This window comes from Phyllobates terribilis, unplaced genomic scaffold (genome assembly GCF_046119375.1).
Source record: "Phyllobates terribilis strain yellow unplaced genomic scaffold, ASM4611937v1 Scaffold_4__5_contigs__length_816908805, whole genome shotgun sequence".
Classification (NCBI taxonomy): Eukaryota; Metazoa; Chordata; class Amphibia; order Anura; family Dendrobatidae; genus Phyllobates; species Phyllobates terribilis.
Genome location: NW_027362764.1, coordinates 773283894 through 773298831, shown reverse-complemented (window position 1 = coordinate 773298831; position 14938 = coordinate 773283894).

The following is a 14938-nucleotide window of genomic DNA, read 5'->3' as shown; positions in this document are numbered from 1 at the left end:
ATATTCTAAGTGCGGCCTTACCAGCGCTTTATATAGAGGAAGAACAATGTTCTCATCATATGCCCCTATTCCTCTTCTGATGCATGCCATGACTCTATTTGCCTTCGCAGCTGCTGCCTGACACTGGGCACTCCAATTTAATTTGCTGTTAACCAAGACGCCCAGGTCCTTCTCCATGTCAGATGTCCCCAACAGTTTCCCATTTAATATGTATGGGTGACTGCTGTTTTTCTTTCCCATGTACATGAGCTTACATTTATCGGCATTGAACCCCATTTGCCATTTTTTGGCCCAACTCCCCAAATTACATGCTGTAAATAACAACTGCATTCACAAGGCGGAGTCATTAACCTCACCAGACGAAGTGGAGGATGATGACCCTGCCACCCAGGTGGAAGATTGGTGTCAACAGCTCCATGTTGGGACAGACACTGCTTCTGCCCATCAGAAACAGGGTGTACACCAGGTGGTTCAAGAATACACGCAGGTGTTCAGTAAACTTCCACTTGACTTCGGGAGGATTAAGGGGGTTCAACACCATATCCCCACAGGTGACCATCCACCCATCAAAGAATGTTACAGGCCTATACCACCAGCACACTACCAGAAGGCTAACGAAATATTGCACGACATGAGAAAGGCGGGGGTAACAAGGGATAGTTGTAGTCCCTGGGCAGCTCCCCTAGTGCTAGTTAGGAAAAAGGACGGGAGCATGAGAATGTGTGTAGATTACCGACAAGTAAATCACATTACACATAAAGAGGCATACCCTTTACCACGCATAGAGGAGTCCCTAGCTGCCTTAAAGTCTGCAAATTACTTTTCCACCCTTGACCTCACTAGTGGGTACTGGAAAGTAGCTGTGGCTGAGGAGGATCGGGAGAAGACGGCCTTCACTACCCCGATGGGACTCTGCGAGTTCAACAGTATGCCGTTTGGACTCTGCAATGCCCCTGGAACATTCCAGAGATTGATGGAGTGCTGCCTGGGACACCGCAACTTCGAGACTATGTTACTTTACCTGGATGACGTGATTGTGTACTCCAGAACGTAAGAGGACCACTTGAAGCACCTGGCAGAGTTATTTGAGTCACTGTCCCGGTACGGGATGAAGCTGAAGCCCTCAAAGTGCCACCTGCTCAAGTGAAAGGTACAATACCTGGGGCACATTGTCAGTCCAGAAGGGGTAGCACCAGACCCGGAGAACGTCTCTGCCATCCAGAAGTGGCCGGAGCCAAAGAACCTCAAAGCAGTAATCATTCCAACACTCCAATTCTTCGAACAGCCAGAAAACCCTCCACAGCAAGTTGAACCTGTAAGTGCTGCAGAAGAGCCAGCTCAAGAAGTATCCCCGGACGAAGGATCCCCGGTAGGAGCAGAGCAAGAGGGCCCAGCCAATGGTGAACTTCCAGGCCCAGAGAGAGGTTAAGGCAGTTTTACAACTTAGTCACACGTAGAACTGGTAGGGTAACTGACAATACAGACTCTGTTACCACACAAATCACCGCACTACTCAGATCAACACGTAGCACGCGAGGTAAACCCCCTGTCAGATACACTGAGTAAAATAGTTAAACTTCTGACAAGTGTAGATAGTTACCCCTGGGGTATTGTGTTTTATTGTACTGAATTATTGTGTATTTTCATGCATATGTATATTACTTTGTGTTTTACTTAATCACTTCCTTTATTGTTTACCTAAGAACTCCGTGGCTGAGGACTATGTGCAGCCCAAAAACTATTTATTGTATATAATTGCGCTCCCTGGAGTGCCCCTTTTAGGTGACCTCAGAAGAAAAACCTGTCTGGAGTGGCTCTACTGGAGGTCCAACTCGGGCTCTTCATGCCCTGCAGCCACCCCAGGGCCTACGTTGAGGGTTTGGGACAGGTCCCTCAAACCACCAAGTACTCTACTTTGTGAGATGGACATCCTGTCTGGGAACCTCACCATAAGAGACTTGAAATCTGAGGACGCTTTGTATTCGTTTATATTTTTATGCAACGTTTAAGCTTGGTGCCATCCATAAAGGGAAGATTGTTCATGTTTCCTATTGTTGTTGTTTTAAAATGTACTTCAGCCCGGGAGTGCTGAGCTTTGCTAGGGGGGAATGTGACGCCCAGCCGCGCTTGGTATCACAGATCCTAGAAGAGTGCATTGATGGATTCCTCCACAAGAGGCCCCCATAAACATTCACACATCTCCACCTTCCACCTCAGACCAGCAGAGGGAGCCCGTTAGGGATATAAATAGGGAAGGTGGAGCTAGGTAGTTCAATCAGTCTAGTCAAGTCTAGTTTAGAGTACAGAGTGATTCAGCAGTTTCTCTGAAGAGTTACCTCAGAGGACAGAGCCTGTTCCAGCTCCTGCAGCTGCTATCCTGCAGTGGAGCTCATCCAGACTAAGACTCAGTTGTAGCTCAGAATAGTGAGCTTAAGGTGTCCCGGCGCCATAAGATCGGCGAAGCGCGGCAAGCTGCCGTTAGTGTGAGTAGCCTAGTGAGGGCCTGAGCGTGGCCGAAGATGAGTGGAAAGTTAGTAGCAGTGGGGGCAGAGGAGCTTACCCAGCTCACCCCGAAACATATACCGGATACCGGGTCCAAGCTTACCAGGATCTCTACGACCTAGTAAGGCATAACCAGAATTCCTGGAGAACTACAGGTCCCAGGTTCACCAGAGAGCTGATACGTAACAGAGCCAGGAGATACATAGGCCCCGTAAACAGGGAGCATGCACTCCAAGAGAAGGCCCTACCACAACGTTAGCCAGTGCAGGACAGAGATAAAGTTAGGCCTAGCTTCAGGCAGGTCAGAAACTTACTACGCAGAGGCAAGAAACAGGAGGCCCTACACCCGCTCATTGGGGAGGATCCTGATATGCACCCTTCACCCTACAGTGCTCCGGGACGTGCCTGAATTTCCATCAGTAAAAGGTACTGAAGTGACTACCGTGTCCGTCCCCGTTCTTGCTCTGACCCGGCTGGGTCTCGCCTGTCCTGCATCCCCCTCTCCGTACGCTGACCTGAGGCCTAGCTCCACCTGTGGGGAGCTATACCATCGAGCTGCCTTATCACCGGCCTCAGTGGACTGCTGCAGCGCTGGTGATTCTCACCAGAAACCACAGGTGGCGTCACGAACTTTCATAAACTTAACAAACAATCCCCTTTTAAAAGCTGACCCCAGGGTACGGGCCCGGGAGCCGACCACCGCGACATCCCCAAGGCCAGGCAAAGGCCCGGGTACCGAGTCGTCCCCATCCCCCTGGGCTTGTCACAGCTGTAATCTGACACCTCAGTGAGGGGACAGTTTATCAGTTTTTCAGAGTGAAAATGAAAAGGGAAATGATGTACTGGCTCATAAATGGAGAAAGAAGTATGTGCGTATGTATTGTAAATTGATGCTAAGTTTTTTTAAAAAACAACTGTGACCATATAAGTACAAATTAATAAGATTACAGCTACATATTGAAGTTTTAATAAGACAGAAGAAGAATCAACATTTTCAAAATGTGGTGCTGGAGAATGGATGTTATCAATACCATGGTTGCCAAGAAGAGCATTAAATGAATTTTGGAACAAATCAAGCCAGACATGTCACTCGAAGCAAGAATCACCAAGCTACGACTTGCCTACTTTGGACACATCATACAAAGAAAGCAATCACAGGAGAAGGTCATTATGGTCGAAAGAATAGAAGGAACAAGTAGAAGAGGAAGATGGTGGACTAATCTAGGCTTACACAAGATTGATATTCTTACAGAACATTCATCCATCAAGTCATCATTACTTGAGATTGAGCCAAAGGCTGTTAAATAGTAATAATTGAAGTCTTGAATGAGAAAAGTGAGCACAAACTCACAGACCTGTGCTACCGATTTCTAGTGCTGGATTCACAGTTACACAGCTCACCACTGCTGATACTTTTGAAAATGTGCTATAAAAAGACAGTAGAGCAGGAATCCCTCATGTCTATTTGTCCCGTGCATGAGAGACATCATATCAGCAAGTTTCCACCTTTTAGCTCGGAGACAACTGATTAGAAATAGATTATTTAGAGTGGTAAACTGGTGAAAAAGAAAGGCTACAAGTCATATAATGGCCAGAAATAGTGTACACACATGATAGCTTATTCCAAAAGTCACTGAATCAATAATAAAGTTATCCTGTAGATCCCAAATACACAAACTATTTGAAGTGCGCCCACCATATGACATCATCGCAAGTTTTCTTTTTTGCAAAAATTTTCCTGGTTTGGTATATAAGCTCCAAAACCTAGAAGCGAAGGAGTGGGGAATATTCATTAGTCATGAAGGCTTCCTCACAGATGGTAGCTGCACATTAACAGATGTTACAATTCAAAGGAGACCTCTAAGTCCATAAACAAGTCTTTATTTTGCTTTGTGGCTGTGTTATTTTTGGCCGCTCCAGAAAAGACATATCATCAACCCAATATTAACGTAACATGTTTTTTTTCTGTGCTAAGTGGAAGATTTAAGGGTTAAACATTCCATCTCCAAGGTATAATTATCCTTGCATGGCTTGGACGTCAGCTAATAAAATTGGCAGATTTGCTTCCAATTTGCATGGCTCGAGGCTACCGAGAAGTTCCCCAGTTTGTTTCAAGTAAAATATTCAGCAGCGAACCAGATGGAAGATGTGAGGTGTTCGCATTTTTTTTTTTTAATCTCGATGTTGTTTAATCCATGAACAAGCTCATACATGTTCAGACTCAATGGGAAATGTCAGGGCTCGCGTCAAGCCATCTACGGCATGACAGGGAGTCTGATATATCCTCCAATGTTGGGAAATTTTCAATTTGATACTTGCAAAAAAAATAGAAAAGTAAGAAACCTGGACAGTAATCAATCAAGCAGATTGCGGTGGTGAAAATTCAGGCCATCTGTTAAACGCTCCGTGCCAATGTAACAGCGATAATGAATTAAGGCAAAAGGTTCCACTTGTGGCTTTTATGTTTTTTTTTTGTTTTTTTTTACAATGTTCTGCTTTCATTCCGTAATGGATTGTTTCTCCAACAATGAGAAGGTACCAACGGAAAACAGAGCGAGAAAATGGAATAAATGATATTAACTCCTCCGGATCTAATGGGCAAGACATGATGATCTAGGCGCACTTCCCATCATTGGTGACCCTTAGATGGATCCCCTTCTTGCTCTTGATCTTGTTGATCCAGATAGTCATTGCATCATGTGGTCCAGAGGCAAAGCTGGAGGCATCTGCAGGGCATGAGATACCTGGGATGCAAACTGATAAGCCATATCATATTGAAGAGACATCATCATTTAATTCAACATTTTCTATTGCCAAAATATTTTCTACAGCATCAATATCAGCTCACCTGTAGGGTTTCCACTGCCAGAGCTGATTGGCTTCAATAACAAACTGGTTCACTAGAGATAGCTACATCGACAAAATGCATTTTTGGTGCTGCCTTCCGAAGACTGTTATTGAGTTGGCCCTTGCTATCCTCAGGTGTGGAGTCTAAGGAATCCTCGCATTCTTCACTTGTTCAACACCTCAGGGTAGTCATAGTCACTCATCCTTTATATGGGATTGGGATGTAGTTATCAGGCTCGAAGGATGCTAGTAAGTGATGTGTTCAATCTGGGTAAGTAGCAGCTGGTTGGCATCAAATCCAAGAATTGGTAGCAGAGCAGAAGGTAGGGTTGGGGACAAGACCAAAAGTTAGCATTCCATTCAAACCATAAGAAATCCACAAGAATAATTGGGAAAACTCTAAAAAACACTCTGGGTTGATAAAAAACCAAGGTCTCTGGATGAAGTTGTCAGACACGTGTCTGGGTTTCTGTCTTGCGGCTAGATCCTCACAGTGTAAGAGATTTGGCATCATGAGAAGGTGCGAGGGTGCTCAGACTAAAATATCTCTTAGTAGTTTCTTATATCATGTAATTAAATGTTTCATATATTCTATTGAGGAAACTATTGAGAAGTTTATCAATTTTTCAGGCTACAAATGTTTTCTTAAGTTCTCCAGAAACCAAAAAATTCAGAATTTGCATTTGTAAATTTATAAGACTCTTTATAAGACCAGGAAAGGAATTAAAAAACATAATAAAGGATAGTATTTTAGGACTCACCCCCCACCTGTCCTGTTACTACAGCACCCTGCATGGTCCTCTGGTCGCTTTGGATTTTTTGGTTTTGTTCTCTTATCTCTACTACTCTAATGATCTTTAGTCTTTTGTCATATGTGTTGCACCCTACAAGAAACCATCGTGAGGTCATAAAAAAGACCGAAGATGAGAGCAGACAAAGCCCAAAGTAAAAAAAAAGTAAAAAACTGAAGTTGAGTGGAACACCGAAGACGAGAATATCAAAGACCCAAAGATAACAGAAGACAAGGCAGGGGGTAGAATCGTTTAATATTTTATGACTATTTCCCGGTGCTCCATTTATGTCTGGAGAGACCACAGAGTATAATAAGCGGCAATCTTGGCACTTCTGATTCATTATGAATTTATGCGGACCAAATCAATTGTGCCCGAAACGTAAATCAGTACATTTCCTCATTTTTAGTTGAAATATACAGTAATGTGTGGAAAAAAATGTTGCAAAGTAAGAAGCATTAAAAAAAAGAATTGTTAATAGTTTATTTTCATCAATTAACAAAATGCAAAGTAAATGAACAAAAGAGAAATCTAAATCTCATCAATATTTGGTGACCGGACTTTACCTTCAAAACAACATAAATTTTTCTAGGTGCACTTGTACAAAGTCACAGATTTTGTAGGGTTATAGTTTGGTTTAAGAGTAACCAAACAGGAGGTAACAATCATAATTTTCATATATAGATTTAAACACAGTCATTACCTGAAACAGAAACAGCTGTGTAAGCTTAAAACTGGGTGAGGAACAGTCAGACTGCTACAAAGATGAGGTTGTGGAAGACAGTTCTATGTCTCAGGTCATACACCATGCCAAGACTGAGTACAGCAACAAGACACAAGGTAGTTATACTGAATCAGCAAGGTCTCTCCCAGGAAAAGAAAAAGATGTCAGAGCCGACTAGAGTTTCAAGATGTGCTGTATAAACTCTTTTGAAGAAGCACCAAGAAATGGGCAACGTTGAGGACCGTAGACGCATAGGTCAGCCAAGGAAACTTAGTGCAGCAGATGAAATACACATCATTTTTACTCCCCGTCAAAATGTTGAGCAGTGCCATCAGCTAAGAACTGGCAATAACCAGTGTGACCTAACTGCACCCTTCTTTGGATAAGTCTGGCCAGAAGTTGTCTTCATTAAAGAAATGCAGCCAAAAAGCCATGTCGTTGACATGATAAAAGGGCTCTGTGACTAAACTATGAATGAAAACGTAAGAAGTAGGGTGCAGAAAAATGGCAGCAGCCGCTCTGGAACGATGAGTCACAATGTGAAATATATGGCAGTAACAAAAGACCGTTTGTTAGTTCTGCTGCACGGCTCTGCTACATCCAAGTCTCCACTTCTTCAGTTCTGTTGTTCTGTTGCGCAGCTCTGCTACATCCAAGTCTGCACTTCTCCAGTTCACCTACAATTCCTGCACTTCTGCATGCTGACATATTCACGCTGCTGCACCAGCGCCACCTATCTGTGCTGCCTAAAACCTGCTCACCCTGACCGCTGGCTTTAGGAATGCACTTCACTAGGTGAGTCATAACATAGCATGTTCTTAAGTTATAAAGATCTTTCATTTTGACAGCTAATTAATAAATTGCACACAGTCCTGCTCAGCGTTATTGCCACCCATGAAGTTTAAGTACATAATGTGGAATATCTCCAGAAAAAAATGAAACAGGTGAAACAGTTTTTTTTGTATAGAGACTCGTATTAAATGCAAAAGAGCAAATGATAAAAATAATTTAAAACAAAAAACAATGGGAGGGAAAACTAGAAAAACCTAAAGCTTGCTGTGTCACTGGTATTGACACCCTTTACATGAATTTAGTATGGAAACACATTTTAACTCGCCTGTGGTAAATCACAAAAGAGATTCACCTGTGATTGATTGTTGGTGCCCATGTGACATGAATTATCCAATGAATGATGACTTCAATGTTTTAAAAAGCCACATGGTAGGCCTTGTTCCTTTGTCAGAATGGTGAAGACAAAGGAGCTGTCTGATGACATCAGAACTGCTATTAGCAAACACAAGACTTCCAAAGGTTATAATTCCATCTTCAAATACCTTGATATCTCAGTTTTAACAGTGCACAATGTTATTAAGAAGTTTGCCAAGCATGAAACCATCAAGAATCTCCCTGGACGTGGGGGAAAGAGGAAAATTGACAAGAGATGTGTTTGAAGGTTGGTGCAAATGGTGGAAAAAACACCATGTCAAATATCCAAAGACCTGAAGGGAACCTGGAACAGTCTGGGGTCATGGTTTCAACAAGTACCATATGCCGCACACTAAACCAAGCAGAGCTTTATGGGCGAAGGCCAAGGAAGAAACCATTGCTGAATAAAGACATGAAAAGGAATGCCTTTGCAAACCACAATCCTTCTGAGAAAATGTTCTGTGGACAGATTATACAAAAATAGAGCTTTTTGGCAATGCAAAGCAACAGTTTGTTTACAGATGGGGCAATGAAGCTTATAAGGAAAAGAACACCTTACCAACAGTTAAGCACGGTGGAGGATCCATAATGCTGTGGGGTTTCTTTGCTGCATCTGGCAGTGGAGGCCTTGACTGTATCACAGGAATCATGAAATCAGAGAATTATCAAGAGATTAAGAGATTTTAGAGCATAATGTCCTACCCAGTGTAAGAAAACTTGGTTTGAGATGAAGATCATGGGTCCTCCAGCAAGACAATGACCCAAAGAACACATCCAAAAGCAAAAGTACACAAGAATAGTTAAAAAAGAAAAATTGGACTGTTAAAATGGCCAGCAATGAGTCCTGACCTCAATCCCATTGAAAATTGTTGGGGTGAGCTGAAACCTGCCATTGGGAAAAAGAACTCTGCAAACATTCAAGAGCTTGAACAAACTGCAGAGGAAGAGTGGGAGAAAATTCCAGCTGAGAAGTGCAAGAAGCTTATAGATGGCTACAAGAAACATTTGGAGGCTGTCAGCAATTCCAAAGAGTGTGCAACCAAGTATTAATTAGGGGGGCCTTTATTGCTGCACATGCTGTTTATTCTGTTTCTTCTTTGAAATTGCAACATGGAAGTTGAAAAATAATGTTTTATTGTTGTATTACTTTGGACCACTAAGTAAAAAATCCTCAGGATATAACTTTGTTACATTTCCATTTATTTCTGAAGATATTGTACAGTCTATGAAAAAAATGAAGGGGTGCCTGCCAATGCCAATAATGGTGATCAGCACTGTATGTTCCCAAGGAGCATCACGAATAAGACTCCATGCACAAGTGATTTACTTAAGGAGAGCCAGTTCCACCCCAATGAATTAGGGCATATTATTTAACCAGCCAGATCCTGCTCTGTACTGATGAGGGGCAACTGCCACGAAACATCTGTCTACAGGTGCGTCTGTGGCTGATGCCAATGTCCCTGATTACGCTGCAAGGCTCATTAAAGGCTGATACATTGACTTATAGGGTTGATACAACTTCCAAGGGCTGTTATTAATGAGATAGTTATCTTTTTTATGAGAGAGTGTCAGGGTTTCACAGCGACGACACCGGGGAGATAACACAATATCTCACCGCCACCGGCACTCTGTCAAGATTTCATCAGGAATCCGCGAGCACACGATCCCGACTACTCACTACGTAGGTATCTGCAAGCGACCAGTGGGCGTATGGCGTCACACCTCTGGATTCCAACGCATGGAATATGTGTATACACCCCATACGGTTACTGCCAGCTTCACGATAGCCCAATTATTATTATTCGCTGCCACCACCGACCCAAAATAAAAATATAAAACAGGCCGGGTCAGATGCCTGCGATCTGGTAGCGTATATGGCTTCGGGGGAGGGAACAATTACAGAACAAAAGAAACAGAACTATTAAATTTAATATTTAATCCAAAAGGGAGGTGACGCGCCCCCTGGGCTGTGGGGTGCTCGGTAGCCGGGCCGGTCGGTGCTGGGGGATGTCACAGTGGCGGTGACCCAGGGCGGTCAATAAAAAGGGGATTATAGTTTTTATAGTTTAATGTTCGTGACGCCACCTGTGGTATGTGGCTATATAGAGCCGCCACTGCGGTACAGATCCTCTGGAGCTGATGCTGACGCAGCAGAGTTGGGACAGCTCTCCACAGGCAGAGCTTAGCTCCAGGGCAGGAAATGGTGATGTTATAGATGTTGCTGTGCAGTGTAATGCAGGGGATGGCGCAGATAATAACCAGTCCACAACTTAATGGCGGTTTCCTCTTATCTTTACTTGCGGTGGTTAGGCAGACCGGGGCACGGGTACTAGCTTGTATTAGAGGTCTGGGCGGCCTGGAAGCAAGTTGGGAATCCACCTCGCCAGGTGAAGTTGGAGGCCTTCTCTTTGTGCTAATCTCTTTGGCCGTGCTGCTTATAGCTGTGCTGTGGCCCTCGTCCCTGAGTAAAACGTCTTTGTGCTCACCCATATGGCAGGCAGCTCGGGCCTTCCTGGATTGTCGCTCCCACATGGTGGTGCTGGGCCCTATGTGCTGCTGAGTCTCCGGGCATCTGATGGGGCCAGGAGACCTGCAGACTTCTGCCCTCCGGTTTCTGCTGCTGGGTCTTCAGTGCCCCACAACCTCGGACTCCGGTGTCCGGTTCTTCCACGCTCCTCTCTAGGGTGAGCTGCCGTGCAGCTCCACTCCCCAGGTCTGTCCTGTCTTCAACTCCTCTCACTAACTCTAACTAACTCTGCCTCCAGATCCCAGTTGCTAAGGGGAGGAGCTCCCCTTGCTGGTCTGGAAGCAGGAAAGTGTTGCATGCTAGTATACCTGACTAGGGGACCCCTGCTTGCTTCCAGGCATGGCATCACCTCTTGTGAGAGAGGCAATGCCACTGTGGCAACCGGACCCCTGGGGTGCCACATTGGCAGTGTTCAGGAAAAATATACAAGATTTTACAAAAGGGGACAATTACAATCCAGAATATACAGTTCCACAAAATAATAAGGATTAAAGAAGAAACTTACTATAAAGATCGCTGAGACGATTCAATATAGCTGGAGGGGAGTTGTCCTATGACCATTCAGCGAACGCGACCCCTTGCTTATGATACATATACTCCCAGCAACGAGTACGGATCAATCGTCAGTTGGATCTTTTATGCCGAAGAGGGGACCATCCCACACACCCCTTGTGCTGACATCATGTGGGCTGAGCCCCACCCTTCATGTTTCTATTAAAAACTCTAAGTTTTTTGATAACTCCTCACTGGTTGATCATAGAGGCCCGAAAGTGATACCACTTTTTCCGTTATGAATTTACCTTTTCGTAGAAACTACACATGGCATAGTTGCGGTCTGCTATTTTGTTACTTTTGCGCCACAGCCTCCCGGAGAGGCTTACAGCGACGGGAAAATATCCATATTGTTTCCTTGCTGACCCTGTCACTAAAAATATAGGTCCCATTATTATCATAATTATGGAACTTACAATATTCTATATTTCATATCGGCTCCAGCCGTCTGCGAGACCTCTGTTAAATTCCCTTTAACGTTCTGGGAATAGAACTTCCTCAGCTACATGTAAATTGTCACAAGCCTGTGTCTAATTATCCCCTGCCTCGGCCATGGGGAAATACACTCACATTTTAAGTGGGTTGGTAGCACATCTCTTGTGTCAACATTTGCTTACAAGCCCCTTCTGCTGTGGGTGATAATTTGCAGAGAGATCGCACTTAAGATTGACAGCTCTTCTCTTGTGACAAATACTATAGGGGAGGTGTGAGAGGGGCTTCAGGGAGAAATTGTTAATATTTTCTTAATATCTCCATGACAGAGAGAGATCATTTTCATACTTTTTTTTTCCACGGAGCATTACTTGTAGGAAATAGTAGTAGGAAACCCAGCTCTGAAATAGCATGACGTTGGTGAGTGTAAGTGCCTCATATGCTCCCATGACCGGAATCAAGAGGGAATCTACCCATCATAGCCACGACCCCACTGAAATGGTGCATATTCGAAAAAAAGAAAAATCAGTTTTATGGTGATTATTAACCCTTCTGTGCCAAGACTCATTTTGATCAAGATCGCTATATTGTTACACCACATACAAGGAACACTGAATGTAGCTACACAAGTTAATGATCATAGTAGGACCCGCAAGTCGCCAAGTCCATGGGGAGTAGTGTGCTTGCTATATGGACCAATTTAGAATGGCAGACCATTTGGTAAGAAACATTACAAGAGGAGAACCACCGAATGATAGGTTCAAATCAGGTAAGAGACAAAGTAAATTCCATAAACAACCTTTATTGTGAAGCAATGGTTAAGTGGCACTACATGCACAAGCATGTCCGCACTGCAAAGCCATACATATCATACAAAAAATCATTGATGTTGCTAATGCATGACAGTCAATGTGCTGGACTAGGTACCAGAGAAGAATATGAAGGGAAAAGCAGGTAGATAGCCATGATGTATAATCATATGTTAATGACCTAAGAGCCAATGCATACAATACATATATACATATGCAGTAAATAATAATTAATGATTAATGTATACCGTATGCATAAGTGTTGGTATATTTATAGTAGATCCATAGCATCATACCCTATAAACAAGAGATGAATCAATACCTGCATAACTGGTCCAGCTGCATAAATGGCCCCATGAGGTACAGCCCCGACGCGCGTTTCGGACATACGTCCTTCGTCAGCGGGTAGCGTCCATATGAATCAGCAAGTTTAAAAATACTGGTGTGGCCAATAGGACAGTAGAAAATCGCCCAAACAATCAAAGCATGCACCGACCTACCACCCGGAAGGGGCCGGCACCAGGAAGTGCACTTCTACCGTCCTATTGGCCACACCAGTATTTTTAAACTTGCTGGTTCATGTAGCATACCTGGCGGCGTTCTTGCATAGGGCACCATCTCCCACTATGCAAGATCGCGGACTTGATCATCGGTCCAGTCTGCTGGCCTGGCTTCCCTCCATGCTGTCTGTTTGCCTCTGTTCTGGCTGCTTAGGGTGGCGGCCCGATTACTTTCTGCTTCTTGTAGCTGCTGCGGGCACACCCCTAATGCGTCCTCAGCCTATTGCTGTCCGTCACTGGATATTTAAACCAGCTTCACCTGGAAGCTGATGCCAGAGCAACGCTATCATTCAGTAGGCTCCTTGTCTCTGAATGTGCCAGGTCCTGTTCTGTCCTTGTCTGTTTTCACCACTCTGGGGTCTGTATTCCCAGACTAGCGCCTGTATCTCTTTCAGTAGCAGTTCCTGTCTGAACTGTATCCTAGCCTGTTCATCCCGCCTTCTAGGGGCCGCATACCTAGATCTGCTGTCTGTGTTTTCTTGCCTGTCTGTCCGCCTTCCTGGAGGCTGTGTTTACAGGCCAGTCTGAACACGCTCCTAGCCTGTTTGTTCTGCCTTTTCTGGGGGCCGCATACCCAGACTCGCTCCTGTATCTCGCTGCAGTGTCAGTTTCTGTCTGAACACTCAGTTCCTGTCTGAACACTCTCCTAGCCTGTTTCCTGTTTTTCTCTATGTCCGTACCTTCCCTTTTTCTGCAGAGTCTGAACCTGCACCTAACTCCTACTCGTTGTCGCTGTACTTCCGTTTGTGAGTTTAGAGTCCACTCGCTACTTCATTGCAAGTATCTGGTTCTGCCTTTCCCTTCCTGTCTGTTCCATGTGAACAGAGCCCTGTCCCCTCTGCTCTGCCTTGCTCACCGCTCCGGCGGTTCCTGCCTACTCTGCCTTGCTTACCGCTCCGGCGGTTCTTGCCTGCTCTGCCTTGCTCACCGCTCCGGCGGTTCTTGCCTGCTCTGCCTTGCTCACTGCTCCGGCGGTTCTTGCCTGCTCTGCCTTGCTCATCGCTCCGGCGGTTCTTGCCTGCTCTGCCTTGCTCATCGCTCCGGCGGTTCTTGCCTTCTCTGCCTTGCTCACTGCTCCGGCGGTTCTTGCCTGCTCTGCCTTGCTCACCGCTCCGGCGGTTCTTGCCTGCTCTGCCTTGCTCACCGCTCCAGGCGGTCTTGCTCTACCCTGCCTTTGCTCACTGCTCCAGGCGGTCTCGCTCTGCTCTGCCTTTGCTCACCGCTACAGGCGGCCTCACTCTGCTCTGCCTTTGCTCACCGCTCCAGGCGGTCTCGCTTTGCTCTGCCTTTGCTCACCGCTCCAGGCGGTCTCTCTCTGCCCTGCCTTTGCTTACCGCTCCAGGCGGTCTCGCTCTGCTCTTGTTCACCGCTCCGGCGGCCTCACTCTTCTCTGCTTGTCTACCGCATCTGCGGTTCTGTTCCTGAGTCCCTGTCTGTACTGGACCTTATCCAGTCTGTGCTCCAACCTGCTAGTGCCTCCCTGTCGGCACTCCAGCCGTGCTCGCCAGTACTCCCTGCCTGCATACCAGTCGTGCTTACCAGTGCCCGCCTGTCTGCATACCTGCCGTGCCTGCCTATACCCACCAGTCAGTGTGCCAGCCTAACCTGCCTGTTCCTGTATTCTCCGGTGTGGGTCAACAGCCGTATCCGGGGTCTGACCTGGAGTAGCACCTGGTCCCTCTTCTCGGTTCCTCCCTGGTGCACTGGCGTCGTTAGCCGTCGTGCGACCTTGGTCGGATCGGGTAGATACTTAGGTATGCCCCTCCAGGCACTCTCCGGTTCATGGTCCAGTGGGATCACTAAACACGCACACGCCAGTCAGTCCGGGCGTGTGCATAACAGTTCATATGGACGCTACCCCCTGACGAAGGACATGTGTCCAAAACATGCGTCGGGGCTGTGCCGCACGGTGACATTTATGCAGCTGATACGGATTTACTATAAATATACCAACACTTATGCATACGGTATACATTAATCATTAATTA